The sequence below is a fragment of the Dendropsophus ebraccatus genome, chromosome 15 (assembly GCF_027789765.1).
Source record: "Dendropsophus ebraccatus isolate aDenEbr1 chromosome 15, aDenEbr1.pat, whole genome shotgun sequence".
Taxonomy (NCBI): domain Eukaryota; kingdom Metazoa; phylum Chordata; class Amphibia; order Anura; family Hylidae; genus Dendropsophus; species Dendropsophus ebraccatus.
The window spans coordinates 20,601,205-20,613,730 of NC_091468.1; the positions used below are offsets into that span (position 1 = coordinate 20,601,205).

The 12,526-nt window shown below is 43.9% G+C and overlaps 1 protein-coding gene across 7 annotated transcripts in view; it reads left to right on the forward strand.

The window, feature by feature from the left end:
* SOCS5 (suppressor of cytokine signaling 5) overlaps window positions 1-12,526 on the forward strand; it is a 69,811-nt gene that overhangs the window by 40,177 nt on the left and 17,108 nt on the right. The window contains exon 1 of one of the 7 annotated variants that reach the window (XM_069955586.1): window positions 1,422-1,473. The exons of the other annotated variants lie outside the window; for them this stretch is intronic. The gene's annotated coding sequence lies outside the window, so the exon portion shown is untranslated. Of the gene's footprint in view, window positions 1-1,421; window positions 1,474-12,526 lie in introns of those variants that run through there. 7 annotated transcript variants of the gene reach the window in all.

The following is a 12,526-nucleotide window of genomic DNA, read 5'->3' on the forward strand; positions in this document are numbered from 1 at the left end:
TACAACTATAATACAGCAGACCTGAAATAATAAGCGTAGTGAAGGTGTTGTGTATGACATGTTGATATAAAACCTATTGTGCTGTATCGGGGGTTATGTTTTGTCTACATAAAACATTGTTCAGATATAGTTCACTTATCTCCAATCTCTGCCCATAGTTCAGCAGGAAACAAAAAGAAAGGCAGCGCTCCAATGGTGCAGACGCCTCAAAGTGTGGCGGGTACACAAAGTGTGATAGAAACGCTCACCTTTGATGGTTGTGCAAAGATAAGGTACAACTCTCGGCTGCGCATATACAATGTAGTGATTGGACCGCAGCTTCTCCTATGACGTCCTCTTCGGGAACAAACTGTTGCACTTCACTCCATTCCAGATCATGGGTAAAATTGGGCGCAGGTCACACCAGGTATAAAATGTAAAACCTATTTATTAAAACACACAACGCGTTTTGAAACTGGACTGGTTTCTTTATCAAGTGTGGTGATCCGGTTTCGAAACGCATTGTGTGTTGTAATAAATAGTATTTATATTTGATACCTGTTGTCACCAGCGCCCAATTTTACCTATGATTTGGAGTGAAGCGCCATATTTCAGCAGGGAAGCGATGACTGCTTCCCAACAAGTAACATTAATGCTGTGTTATCACTTGCCTAATGGGACTCTGTGATGTCACAGGCCTCTTATGGGAAAACGTGTGTGATGTCACTGGCTGCTTATCCTACAGGAAACCCACTTGTGATGTCACAGGCTACAATAATAGAAATAGCCATCCTTGGGTATGTCAAGTCAGGCCATGGCCTGTCTCCCAATCCTGTCGTATTGGCTGAGTTTCCAAGGGGAGTTGACAAGAGAGCGGTGATTAGTCAGACCACCGTCTTTAATGGTTTTGGGTCTGGCAAGGCTGACATTGTCCTCTATACCTCTGATGTCATTGGAGGTGTCGCTTTTGTCATCTTTTTGCAGCAGAGCATTAAACTAATGTGAACAGCTGCACGCAAAAAACACAGGGTTATTTTCATTGTCTCTTTCTAGTTCCGAATATAGACCAAGGCGGGGTCCAGTCTCGCCGTCATTGCCCACGTGACCCATCCGGGATCTGGAGTGGTGCAAAAATTCTCTCATTAAGTTGTTTTTCTGATTGAGCGGAGTATAGGTCCTTATACACCTTAGACTTTTATCAGCTGAACCCAGCGGCAGATTTGATGTAATTACGCATTTGTTCACTAATCGTTCAGTGTAATTCCACCTCATCTGTTCTTTTGCTGGGATCAGATGGAGTAAACTAGCGACTTTCGTTCTGTGTAATATGGTGAACATTTTCAGGTTGACGATAACCGATCTCGTTTGCCATTGTTAGTCGTTAAAAATAGCTTTCTCTAATAGGACCCTAAGGTGTATGGGGCTGCCCTGAAGAACCATCACAGGTGGCAATAGGGGATTTTCCATCACGGACAACCCCTTTATTTAGAAAAGGTAAGCCCTTTCCCCTCTCCATAGACAACACTTGGCTGTGCCGAATCTTTCTGTGTATGGGCAAGGTGGGCAGGAGATATAACTGTTGGCTGATCATTTAGCCTCCCATTATTCCAGATGTATGGCCAGCTTAACAATATGATGCGAAAATCATAAAAAAAATTGCTGTGAAATAGTTCTATAGAGAACCATGTTTTGTCATGACTGTGGGGCGACCACAGTGGTTTGGGGGAGGGGGGGGGGGAGTTACAGGGGGATTTTGGTCATGAAATGGGGATTGTGTGTGTGTATGTATATATGTTTGTGTGATTATGTATATGTGTGAGTGTGTGTGATTATGTATATGTGTGTGCGTGTCATGTATACAGAAATGACAGCAGTGTTGTAGGATGCCAGTTATACACACACTTGAGCCCTCTCAGGAGGGTCAGGGGTCCCTTAATTCAAATAAACTCCAAACCCACAGGCCGTAGCCCGGGGTACAAAACCCCTTTAATCTATATCACCCCCCTTAATAAAAATTAACTTTTATTGCGTATATTAAAAGTATATATGTGAACTTGTTTAAAAACACAACACCCAGTGCTCCTATCACTAGCCAATACTAGATGATATATAGGGATATAACTATCCTCCTAACTATCTCAATCACTATCACAGTCTGCAGTCCTGTATAGATAATAACTAGGAGATACTGGGTGTCTGCTATTTTAAAAACACAAATTGTGCCCCCTCTCTACATGTTTCGTTGCCACAGCAATGTCATCAGGAGAAAGCTTAGGCAACACTTGCTACTGGTACTGGCCAATATTTATATCCACATTCAATTAACTGATGTCATGGTACCGCCCCAAACACTCCTTATAGTGCACCAATGAGGTCTTTCTTTATTGTGGAGAAACTAACCCCCTCTGTCAGATTGGTAGACCGTAAGTAAGCTCACACGCCCACTTACTCACCCTCCTATCATTGTAATCGCAGCATTCGAGATCTCCCCATGCGTCATTTGTGTCCCGGCGTCACGTGATCTATTCCGGTCACATGACCGCTACTCTCGCGAGATCACTTCCGGGTTCGCAGTGTCATGTGATTACAGCGTGTCATCGCGCATGTCACTGCACTTAGACTATATCAATTCACTTTTCCCCCAGTGCGCATGACAACTGACTTAGTGCTAACTTAGACTTCATAGTCAATGCGCATGACAACTGACTTAGACACAGAATCAATTGACAACCCTGTACTGTATGTGTCAAAGCACTTAGTGCCAGGCATGTATCACCATCTCATATATATAATCTTTTGCCTACCTACCCCATGTTGGGCCAATAATGATTACAATGATAGTTAGGTCAGCTATATTCAGAATCTGTGATACTAACAGAGTTCAGGGATTCATATAGTATTATAAATCTATGTCCATAAAGATGTGGTGCACAAAATTAATATATTACAGTAATCTGCAACACTAATGGTATATATAGATATGTGTATAAGGGTAAGTATCAAGTAGTGAATACAAAACGAATCCTTATTCTAGGGTCTGCAAAACCCATATGTCTTAGCCAACCAGTAGTCACATTATCGTTCATCATTGTTATTTAAAAATGTTAGGTCTATAACACACTTAGAGGAAAGCAGCAAATGAAAAGCCCTCATTTAATCCAAGAGGTACTTGACTCTGGAGGCGAAAAATCCATCTCGCCGCCTCTTTTAGCAGTAATCTGTCAATGTCACCTTTGTCACTAAGTTTTCTCCTGATGACATTGCTGTGGCAACGAAACATGTAGAGAGGGGGCACAATTTGTGTTTTTAAAATAGCAGACACCCAGTATCTCCTAGTTATTATCTATACAGGACTGTGATAGTGATTGAGATAGTTAGGAGGATAGTTATATCCCTATATATCTAGGAGGATAGTTATATCCCTATATATCATCTAGTATTGGCTAGTGATAGGAGCACTGGGTGTGTTGTGTTTTTAAACAAGTTCACATATATGCTTTTAATATACGCAATAAAAGTTAATTTTTATTAAGGGGGTGATATAAATTAAAGGGGTTTTGTACCCCGGGCTACGGCCTGTGGGTTTGGAGTTTATTTGTAGGATGCCAGTGGCACACTCGCAATCTTTTTGCGTTTTTTCTTTGGATGTTTAAAAAAATAGAAGTGTGGAGGAGGTGTGAAGAGCGATCAATACTGAATCCACGTGGGGATTAATGCTCGGGTCGCCTCGTAACGGTGACCTGTGAATTAATGCCCTGATCAATGAAATCGGTTTTACGAGCGCTTTGGTTTTATAGCTAGGAGCAGGGACTTAAGCGGCTGCCTGGAGGGAGGTAATACACCCGGTCATTGAACCCTGTCTACCTCCTTCTCCGCATTTTACTTGGAAGTTTTACTGTAGGGTTTAATTAAATGACGGCCAGCTCTGCTCCCCCCCCCCCCCCCTCCCCCAATCTTATGGGTCAACACAAAACTTTCTTTCTCATCTGGGTACTACTAGACCAGATGGGATACTATTTGTGGGATTTGTGTTCTTCTGGGGCATTCCTTTTGCCCTATGGAGCAGTCATATTGGTGATGGTTCCATATTTGGGTTTTGTTCACTTATGTTCAAGAAAACCAATCACACCAAAAACGGCCCTAATGCTAAGGAAGCGTGCTGGTACATCACGCTGTATGTAGATTACGGACTAGTGGCTCCTCCATTTAGTCACGGTCCTGGGCAGGTTTCCGCACCGCTTTCCTTTGATGTCACTCTGGGTCTGCATTGAACGTTGGCAGTGTGCCGATGTCTTTACTATGCTGCACATGCGCAGTACAGCGGCATCTTCTCCCGTTGTACTGCGCATGTGTGGCGTAATAAAGTTGTTGGTGCGGCGACCTGCAGTGCCGGCCGCCTGGTTACGTTACAGAAGAACAGTGCTTTCAATCACGCCCAGAGGAGTGTGATTACAGTGCTCACTGCTGCCACCTCTGTCCATGTCAGGAACTGTCCAGAGCAGTAGCAACAAATCCCCATAGAAAACACCTGCTCTGGACAGTCCCTGTCTCGGAAAGAGGTGGCAGCAGAGAGCACTGTGTCAGACTGAAAGGAATCCACCACTCCTGCAGGACATACAGTAGCTGATAAGTATGGAAAGACTTGAGATTTTTAAATAGAAGTTAATTACAAATCAATATAACCATCTGAAACCAGTGGATTTGAAAGAAAAAGATTTTTGTCAGAGCACTCCTTCTAACTGCTACTTTTCATGTGACAGTGCCTCAATTCCAACATTCCCACTGATTTGGTAGCTATAGCTGGAAGAAGAGCCTGGCTGTGTGCTTCACTCCCCAGCTCTTTGCCCAGTCCATCTCATTGCAGGAAGTGAAGTCCATTGTAAAGCTTTGAAGTCCGATTCAGGCAAAAAGATGAAGTATCGGGCAAGGCTAGAAGCACACAGCCATGCTCTTCTCCTGGCTATATCTAGAGATTGGAAGGGGTCTCAACACTCAGACCCGACCATTATTTTGACATGGTCAAGGCTATCTGTAAAACACTTGTTTAGAGCATTCACAAGGCACAGTCATTCTGGCGCCCCCTTCTGGCAATTAGCCGTCTGACAATCTGGTGCACATTCCCCTATTTAGGGCTGGGCGATTAATCGTGAAAAAAAACAATCGATTATGGCCTCGGCTAACCGACCTGATCTCCTGCAGGTTCGTTTTTTTCACGTACAGGCAGCTTGGCGGGTCCTGTGACCTGTGCTGCCAGATCTACTTCTGGGACCTTTATGTCTGTATCCCATATAGTTACCATTGCCCGGGACTCCTGCCTCCTCCCCTGGCTGTCCCATGCACGGAGCGGCCTGTGCATACAGTCTGTGGGCTTCTAGCTCAGTGATGAACATTCAGGTCGGTGAGTCACTGTGTTCTGGAACTGCCCAAACTATGCGCACAACTTCATCCAGAGTATCATCTCTTGGACTTAGCCCGGGGAGAAGCCGGACGCATCGCTGGTTGTTGGTGGTGGGGGGATCCAGCTCATCATCCAGATTGCCTCGGCTAAAGAGCCGAGCAGTGCAACGGGCAGGGATCGGCTCAAGGGCAAAGCGCTGTGGGTGTAATGTGCTGTAAGGATGATGACACAATGGAGAACAATGGTCTGCAGAGAACGTACAATGGGCCGATAGGCTGCAGGTCAGTAAACGGTGAGGTGCTTTGGGATGCAGTGCTAGGTCCAATGGGCCGCAGGGCAGTACATGATGGGGTTCAGTAGGTTACAGGTAAGGAGATGATAGATAGATATATCATGTCTTTTTAGAAAAATAACTGAAACAAATGTGCAGTTTGGCCCGCCCAAATGGGTGTGGCTTGCGAAAAGGAGAGTGTCAGAACAATCGTTCAATAGTTGTAAGCAGAGGTTACATGTTCGATTAACCTTGATGTTGATTCAGGCCATAATCCCAGCCCTACCCCTATTACACAGGGAGATGTGTGGCTGACAGCCAGGTGACTTTTAAAGGGGTTTTCCAGCATTAGAAAACCATGGCCACTTTCTTTCATGGACAGCACCACTCTTCGCTCCAGATCAGGTGCGGTTTGCAATTAAGCTCCCTTCACTTCAATGGAACTGAGTTACAAAACCTGCACCCAAACTGGAGACAAGAGCGGTGCTGTTTCTGGAAGAAAGCGGCCATGTTTTTCTAACGCTAGATAACCCCTTTAAGGCCTGTCAGGACAGCTCTATCAAGCCTCTGTCAAGCCACCGTGGCTTATCCACCAGGTGTGAACATCACCCAAACGGATTATCCAGATTGTAAAGGCCATCGACCTCTCCTCACAGTAGACACCGATATTATATTGGCAGGAGACCAACTCTTGGCTCCGCCCCATCAATTAACTCTTAACAGAGTCTGTTGTATTCGAGCCATTGTTTCCATGTGATCATACTATGCCTTACCTTTTGCCCCATTTCTCAGAAGTGACAACTTACCTGTGTTTAGTTTTTTTTTTTTGTCCTCTGGTTTGATGCCCAATGATTGAAGCCCATTATAGGGGATTTTTGGGAGTTATAAATGTAAAATACATATAGTATCTCGGTCAGCCCTATATTTGCTGTCTCTCTGATGTCGGTCAGCTGGAAGTGCAGCGACACTGCATCCAATCACAGGCGGTTACATGTCATAGATAGGGGAAGCGGACAGTGCTGGGCTGCAGCAACATGTCCACAGTGCATGTGATGGCATTACAGGGGGGAAATCACAATGGTCATGTGACTTTACTGCCCCTTGCAGCTACAATGCGCCAGCCAATGGTTGCATAATTTTGCAGCAAAAACTTGTGTGACTATTAACTGACACTTTTCTGAAGTTGATCCGACCTTGCTCTAAGGTGGTTACTATTAGAGAAGAGCGGACCGTCTGCATTGGCGCTCTCTCATCATGCCTTTGATCCCGGCAGCATACTTGCGCTCCCGCGAATATGCAGCCAGGATATTCCTGGGAATTCAACAGGGATTCCCTGGAATATCCTGGCCGCATATTCCCGGGATCAAAGGCATGATGAGAGAGTGAACTGCTTTCGGACCAAAATTCTGAGCAGTTCGCTCATCTCTAGTTACTATAGCCTGTAGGAATTTAAAAAAAAACAAAACAGAAATCTCCCTTTAAGGGAGTACTGGGGTAAAAAATGCTTTCAAATCAACTTGTATAAGATAGTTATACAGATTTGTAAATTCTATTTAAAAAATCTTCAGTCTTCCTGTACTCCTCAGCTGCTGTATGCCCTACAGGAAGTGGTGTATTCTTTCCAGTCTGACACAGTGCTCTCTGCTGCCACCTCTGTCCATGTCAGGAACTGTCCGGGCCAGTAGGAAACCCCATAGGAAAACCTCTCTTGCTCTGGACAGTTCCTGGAATGGACAGAGGTGGCAGCAGAGAGCACTGTGCCAGACTGGAAAGAATACACCACTTCCTGCAGGATATACAGCAGCTAATAAGTACCGGAAGACTGGAGATTTTTAAATAGAAATAAAGTACAAATCTGTATAACGAACGCCAGAAAAAATTCTCTCACCCCAGTACCCCCTTTAAATTGATAAGTGGGGCAATAGTGCAATAATGTGAAGTAATAACTTGTGCTGTTGATGGTGCTGGTCTCCCGCAGCCCTGCTGGGCAGGATAGGCTGTATGGGGTTTCTCAGAGTAGACTTTTTATTAATATACTGTGTGTAATATTTGTTTAATCCGGTTCCGTTTCTTCATAAGGCTATTATTGTGTTATTGGGAAGAAGCGAGTGTGAGCCTACAACAACACCGGCCGCCCACGTGTATATTACCAGCACATGGTGTGGTGACACTGCAGTACATTTCCACAGGTATATTCTACATATATTCTGATTGCCAAAGGAGTCCTCTCACTCTGCATCTTATGCATTGAAGACAGAGGGCGCTCCTGAGCAGCAGGGCAGATTAACCCCGCACGTCATGCGTTCTTAGGCAGTTTGCAGCCCCATTTATCCTTCCGAAAAGGTGAAGCTCTCGAAAATTTTAAGCTCCTTTATCATCGTGTCAGATTTCTAAGAATGATTCGCTATTAACAAAGCGGCCGTCGCTGTTACTCAACGTTTGTGATGTAAACATCCAGAATGAGTTGGCAGCCCTGCTGTTTATACTGTATAAACGTGAGGTCACGTGGGTGTTATACTCTTATTCCTTGTCACGTGCCGTGCTATAGGATCCCCCATTAAGTATATCCCTGAAGTGTCATATATGTTGTTCCGTTACCGTATTGGAGTTTCAGCCTGTACCCTGATGATCTGCGGTAGCCCCACAGTATGACCGCTGAGCTCATTTGTTTGCATTTGCTTCTAATTCAGATGCACTTTAAGGGCTTGTTCACACAGGTCCCGTACTGCGACCGGTGTTCCACCCTGTCATCTGCCTGTCTGGGGACGATCATCCTGTCCTGTGGGACGTTTCACATGTTCATGCTTGTGTGAAGCGGAGGAAAGCAGATGACCTCACCAGTTAGCAGCCTTCATCAGGGACCATGGAAAAATGTGATGAATTGTAGAAACAACTTAATTTTAGTGACGTTGCTCCAATCTAGAATTAAAGGGGTTAAAGGTGATCACAAATCCACAGGATGGGTTATAACTAGAAATGCGCGAACCTGGAGCATGCTCGAGTCGATCCGAACCCGATCGTTTGGCATTTGATTAGCGGTGGCTGCTGAAGTTGGATAAAGCCCTAAGGCTATATGGAAAACATGGATATAGTCATTGGCTGTATCCACGTTTTCCAGACAACCTTAGAGCGTTAAGTTCAGCAGCCCCAGCTAATCAAATACCGAACGATTGGGTTCGGATGGACCCGAACCCGGTTCGCTCATCTCTAGTTATAACTAGCTGACAGATAAAGGTCTGACGGCTGGGATCCCCCACGATCAGAAGAACAGATGTTCACATTTTTGTTTAAAGTGATCAGTGATGCAAAGTTGTATGAAGGTGCTGTCTCTTTAAAGGGAAATAGTCATCGTGCTGCCTTAACTGCAAGTCTTAGCGGTGGTCCTTTGAGGCTTTCACCAGGCTTTACTGGGAGAGATCAGTCAGTCAAAGTTGATGGGGTAGAGAGAAACCACCAGGGGCTGATCTGAAATCTCCTGATTTAGGAGTGCAATTCCAGGCATAGCCACAACTGGCTATACGGAGCTGTCCCTAGTGGACATTGAGTCAGTGACCTTTGCATGCCATTGGTTGCCCAGGCGTGATGGGAAATAATGATTTGCCACAGCTGAAGGGTCGCAGGTGTGGTGTAACCCCCCCCCCCCCTATGCATGATGCTATAGGGTTATGGTGCGTTTACACGAAGCGATAATTCGCCCATCAATCGTTTAATGATTTTGAAGCAACGATTTGATTTCTATATTGATCAGCGTTTAGATGAAGAGAAAAATTGTTCAAAAAAAATTGTTCAAAAAAAATTATTACGATCGTTTTAAGATCGCTTAAGCCCACTTTACACAAAGGGATGTGCGAACATGTTTAAGATCACAATGAACAATTTCTCGCCCGATTATCGCTCAAATGCCGATTATCGCTCAAATGCGATCGTTATCGTGAAAATTTGAACGATAATCGTTCTGTGTAAACACACCGTTATCAAGCAGGTATTCAGCTGTTTTTGCAGTAGTGCAGCCTCGCGGTGTCCCGTCCACAAAGCAAAGTTTGTCGTTGTGGGATTATGTAATCGCCCTCGTGTCCGCAGGCTCTCACATGGCACTGCTGTTTCCTCCACATTGCTGCCAGTGTTATTGTTTGATAAAACGCACGTGAAAAGGGGTGGAGGGGCAGTTGTTGTTTTTTGGTGTTCTTGCCGCCTTATTGCCACATACACTGTAACCAGGCAGCTTTTCACTGCTGTATTTTTTATCTTTCTCGTACTTTTTAATGTCTTTTTTGGTTCTTTGCTTTTGTTATCATATGACTGGATAATGCTGCTAGACTGCTGCCAGCTATCGGCTATCAGTGTTCAGAAAGTAGGTTTTTAAGATTGGTTGGTTGGTTGGTTGGTTGGTGGTCTTTGCCCCAAGTTCTGGTCTGTGTGGCATGTTAAAGTGGTTATCCAGGATTAGGCTTAGTAAAACATGGCCGATTTCCTTCAAAAACGGCCCCTCTCCTGTCCTCAGTCGGGGTGTAGGTTTGGCAACCTTGTTCCATTGTAATACCACATACAATCTGAGGACAAGGGTGGTGCTGTTTTTGCAAAATGATAGCTGTGCTCTGTCTAAGCCTGGATAGACCCTTTTAAGTGGCACTAAAACTTTAAGGAGCTGGTGTGTTTTTTTTTTTTTTTTACCATTTGCCTCTGTGGAACCTGGAGTGGGCCCATTTGACTTTGATCTGTTGAATGCAATAATAAATTGGCTGTTTGTGAATAGGTTTTTTTTTTTCCTTTTAAAGTTACAGCTGTAAAAGTTCAGGCTGTTAACTAATTGTAGCCTAGCTGGCTATTAGTTGATCTGTGATTTACATTAAATCGGCTTTACTGCCCGCCCTTATTGCTCACCACTCCTCCGACTTAATTTTTAATTTTGAAGTCTCTCCCGTATTTTCAGGTCCCGGCATTCTTCCGGTCCATCTTTTTTCAAACTCAAGACTATTTTCTAATATGGCACATTTTCCATCATGCCACAAGCTGCTGCCTTGTTCCGAGGTGTTCCTGCACCTGTTCCTTAACCCCTAGATGATGTACCTGTCCCTCCCCCAATAAAAATTAAATCACCCCCCCCCCCCATCCCATAGTATAAATAAAATGTATTAAAATAAATTAACCTATTATATACCGTAGCATTGGCAATTGTCCGATCTATTAATATATAACAGTCGCCATCCCATACGGTGAATGACGTAAACGAAAAGAGGGGAACAAAGCAATCAAAACGTCCGATCTACATAAATATGGCGCAAAAAATGACACCCCATACAGCCCCGTAGGGGAAAAATAAAAGTTATAGAAGTCACAACGGCCATTTTATTACTAATTAAAGAAGCAGTTCAGTTTTTGTTTTTCTTTTCCGGCCCCCCGGGTAGCCGCTGTCATGTATACTTACAGAAGATGATCGGTGTCCTGTTCCCGTCGGTCAGTTCCCGTCCCGCGGTGCCGTTCAAATCGGGCGCGCTCACTTCCGCCGGCGCTGTGACTCCTCTTCTCGGCCTTGTAATTTGAACGCCGGAAGTCACGCGCTTCCATAGCGAATGCATGGAAGCGAGTGACCTCCGGCGTATAATCACTGGTCAGAGAAGAGGACTCGCAGCAGCCGGCGGATGTGAGCGCGCCTGATTTGAACGGCACCGCGGGACGGGAACTGACCGACGGGAACAGGACACCGATCATCTTCTGTAAGTATACATGACAGCGGCTACCCGGGGGGCCGAAAAAAAAAAAAGTGAACTACTTCTTTAATTGCAAAAAGTGGATTTAAAAAAAAACATTAGTAAATCTGTGTAAACCTGCATATGGTTGTGTTTGGGCTGGCCTATAGAATCATGGTATCATGTTGCTTTTACCGTAGGGTGCATTACGTAGTCACAGGACTAGTGGGCTAGTGAAAATAGCAGGTTTTTACTTTGTATCTTTTGCTAGACCACAAAAAGTGGCCTAAAATATGTATAAAAATATTACACCATAGTAACACACTAAATGAAATATTATGAATATTTCAGACTTATGGACCAAATATATATATCTACATCCATATCCCACGTTGTAGATTGGACGAATGTCGTGCCAGGTGGACTCCATGTCTCAAATTATAGAACTGGTTATAATATATATATATATATATATATATATATATATATATATATATATATATATATATATATATAATATATATCCCGCTTCTCTCTGGTTATTTCATATGAATCATTTTTCTGACTTGCCCATTGAACTGGAGCTTTGAAATAACTGATCAGGCGAGTCTGGGAGTAGGGTTTGTCTTCTTTTCCTCCTCCACTTAGAATTATAGAAATTGGCTGGGTGCCAATTTTTTTTTCTTCCGTTTTTGCAAGTATTAACCCTTGAGACCCTCCTTTATGGGCTTCTTATAGAGGACCTGAGTCTTAAAATAAAATAGGTTACTCATACTACATCTTCATTTCCCCTAGATTCCGGATCATTGTACTTTCTACCTTTTCTCTGTTCCCTGCAATCACACTTGATAACTTGCTTGGCTGATATATAATTCGGTAAATAGACACACCGGGTGGCCTCCATTGCCTGGTGTTAGTGGTGTGTGACCCGATGCGCTCTGTCACAGTGTGTATAATGTGGAGAATGTAAGGGTCTTATTACACACAGCGATTTTTAACGATAAACGATTGCAAGCGAGATTGTTAATCGTTAACCTAAAATCGTTCACTATATTAAACAGAACGATTGTTAGTTACGATCGTTACTGCTATCATTATGATGATCGTTTACTCCATCTAATCCCAGCAAAACAATGAACGATGTGCAATTACACTGAACGATTAGTGTGGAAATGTGGAACTTGAGCAAAT